The following is a 3,554-nucleotide window of genomic DNA, read 5'->3' as shown; positions in this document are numbered from 1 at the left end:
CCTGGTGTGTGAATTCAGAGCACCAAATGGCAAACAAAAAGTCTGCAACTCGAGAATTTTCCAAATTTTTTAGACATGAGTGACAGCAGAAGTATTAACTACCTCCTGCAATTTGTGAACATTAATGTCACAGTGGTTTCTGCATGACTTTTAGAGTTCCTTGGGTGGCTGGGCTGTCATTATTCTTATCTTTGTGATCCAACAGTAAAGTTGTCCTCTGTATTACTAGACTTTGACAATATATTTATTGAGATTATTCATCTGCTAACTAGTCTGGGTTTGCGGATGGCATTTGGAAAGGGCATTTTTCACCTAAAATTTATAAAAAGGTTTGACATTAGATTTTAGTGGACAGTTGTATGTACAGAACACACAGGTATGTGTACTATGTGCAAAGAATTCTGCACGTATGTAGAGGCTGAATTCAAATCATATCAGGTAAATCAGTTAAGCAAGTGCTAACCTTTAAGTACTGCTGAAGTTCTATGAAAATTAAGCTTTAAGCCCCAGCATACTGTCTCCAAGGTGTGCTTGTTGAACTCGATGTTTTCCTGGTAAGGATAGAAAACCAACCCAAAACAAAAAACAAGGGTGGTATGTATTTTATCCTGTCTCCGTTCACTGCTCCACACATTCCTATAATAAGCTGGAGGATTTAATGGCAGGAGCAGTACTTTGTGGAGCAAGGGTGAGACTGAATAGGCAGGGGCCATGAAATAACTCAGGAACTCCTTAAATTAACGTTGCCACCAAGGCTTCTGTCCCAAAGTTTCATCCGTGGTCTCACACAATTCCAGGCAAATTCTGTATTTAGCTAAACTGCTCTATAGCACACTTTCATCATATATTCCAAGAAAGAATATATGAAGATTTTAAGCTGCTCTAAATTCTCAAAAGTTTTAAAAATAGGTGTGTGTTGGGGGAAGGGAGACAGGCTGCGTTATGTAACTTTCAACATGGTCCACCTTGCTCACTACTTCTTCCCAAAGCTGATAAACAAAGGAGTACGATTTAGACTGAATCAGGCTTCATACCTGGTATCAGAACTGCTTATACTCTAGATTCACACTGTCCTCTGGGTCTTTTGCAAGCTTTAACCATGTACTGTAGATGCATACTTGGGTTGAAAGGAGTCACTGGCACTTTGGACTTGGCAGTTATTTTTAAGAGAATGGGATAACTCCATTGACAGAACAGAGAAAATGAGCCATGCGCAAATTAAAAATGAAAATTAAATACATGTGTAACTAAATACAAGTAATGGAACAGCACAGTTTCAAAGGTTGCTTATCAACCTTTGAATAAAGCTGCATCAGAGTTGGTGAAAAGGGCCAAAAGTTACTCCTGGCAGCAGGCTTTTGCCAATTGCTGTTATTATCTCCCAGGGTAGCTGAAGCTGCATTATAAATTTATCATAGACTTGTGAACTAAAGTGAATGTATCCTCTTGTACTCCACACAGTGAAATACACTGACATCCACTTCTGTTGCCTAGAGTTTCTGCAGAGTTCTAGAGCCTGGGAACCTGTAGTATTTCACTAATTGATATTTGTTGTAGACTAAATCTAGGTGGGGTATGTCAGCTCCTGCTGCAATGATTCTATAGATTCCAGTTCAAATGGCACTCAGAGGTGTCTCTAGATGGAGTCCACTGTAGTAACTATAGAACCTAATTGAAGTCACCCTCTTCAGGCAATAATACAGTTTGTTTACTTCCACAGCTGAGAAGATAAAAAAAAAAAAAATCCTCCTTCTTTAAATTACTTCCTAAAAAGAAAATGCACCTGAAAACCAAACAGTTTTTCGTTACAGTTTTTAGACTACTTTTTCCAAATTTGCCCACCCTTAAGGCATAGGAGTGATTTGTTTCATATTGTGGAGAGTGCCCCACTGAAAAATCTGCCAGAAGTTCCAGTTTTTAGAGTGTATTTTCACTTTTGAAATCTATTGTCAGTGTGTACTTTCCTGTTAGGAGAGAGTGGGCAGGGGGTATCATGAAACCATTACAACCATTCATCATGCTCTCACAGTGCCCAAGCAGAAACCTATGTTGATAGGTCAGTGAGCTTTCCTGGTTCATGCAGGTAGCTAGTTGCTAGGCAGAACAACTATTCCTGTGAAATCTTTCATTAAAATTGAAAACACCAACTTGGCCATCTTGACCACAACAGAAGAAAGAGATGCTTTATGCATCCTACCTGTCTTGCCCAAGTTTAAAAGCTTATGGAATCAGTTTGAACCAATGAGTAAACAAATGCCAGTAACTGAGGGGAAGACTGAATCAGTTTTCCCCATACTGTGAAAAAACAAAGTCCATTTAATAAAGCCCAACAGTCCAGTCTTTTGCCCAGATACACAAGCTTTTAATTAATATCTTACACAATTGTGTTTCTTTCTCTAAAGGAATGTGCTTGGGTTGTATTGAAGGGAACTGAAGCGAGAGATGACCTGAACTTGACAGCACAGCTCAATTCAAGTAAAGGAATCCACAGAAGTCCATTTGCCTGGTAAAACTGGAGGGAGAACAATTAATCTCTCATAGCAATTACATAATTATATGAATTGGCTTTACAAACTTGATGCTTTGTCTGCTTTATGCTTACCTTTGAACAGTGCCAATATGTGACAGAGAATAATTTTCGATCTGTTAAATGCAGTCTGATATTTTCCTTTGTATCCAGTGTATGTTTTGCTTATAAAGGAAGGAAAATGCTTTATAAAATTGTCTGCATGAGGCTTCCCTGTAAAATATCAGTTTCCTGCAAATTATGCATTTATTTGCATTTTGTTGATTTGAAAGCTGAGGTTTGGAATGAATGGACATATCTGAGGTGAGACAGTAAGCTGGCACAGTCTGCATGAATGAAGTTTGAAATTTCATGTGAGAATTAACAGGGTTTTTTCTTATGCTGTGGGTGTCTCTTTAAAGGCCCAGATTGGGCTCTTTTTGTTTGTTCAATAGAGCAAAAATTGAAAGTACAGGGAAATCCATCATTTTTCTGCTGCATTACTGTCTAGAAAGATTCAAGGTCATCAACAGCAGAAGACTAAGGTTTTCCAGTCATCAGCCTGAGCTGTAGGAACCATTGCACTTCATATTAGTGTTCAACTAGATATAATAAAGAACTTAGAGGAGTGAGATTTTGTTCCAAATTTCTCAGAATTAGAGTAGTTCTGGGTCAGATTAACGACCTATTAGCAGTACATACTAGCGTGGTCTGTATGGGTGATACATCAGGTCTATATGGCATCACGGAGAGTAGGATCGCAAGAGAACGATCTGCTAATATTAAAATACTGTTTCTGCTTCACTCATGATTTGACTCAACGTGTGTGTTGAATAAAAATAAGACTGAAAGAAATTTACAGCTGAGATGTCTAAATTTGACATGGAATACTAGCAGTCATTCTGAACAGTGTTCCTTGTGGGAAATGCAAAGATATGCTGTGGCGTGGCCTAACGCTCCTCTGAAGGATTATCTCAATTTCAAGATACCACAAAAAACAACTCCCTAATGCTATGGATTCTGCTTAATAGTGGGTATATGTTCAATT

This window comes from Phaethon lepturus, unplaced genomic scaffold (genome assembly GCF_000687285.1).
Source record: "Phaethon lepturus isolate BGI_N335 unplaced genomic scaffold, ASM68728v1 scaffold21613, whole genome shotgun sequence".
Lineage (NCBI taxonomy): Eukaryota > Metazoa > Chordata > Aves > Phaethontiformes > Phaethontidae > Phaethon > Phaethon lepturus.
The sequence above is the reverse complement of the archived record's forward strand: the minus strand, read 5'-3'. Positions refer to the sequence as shown.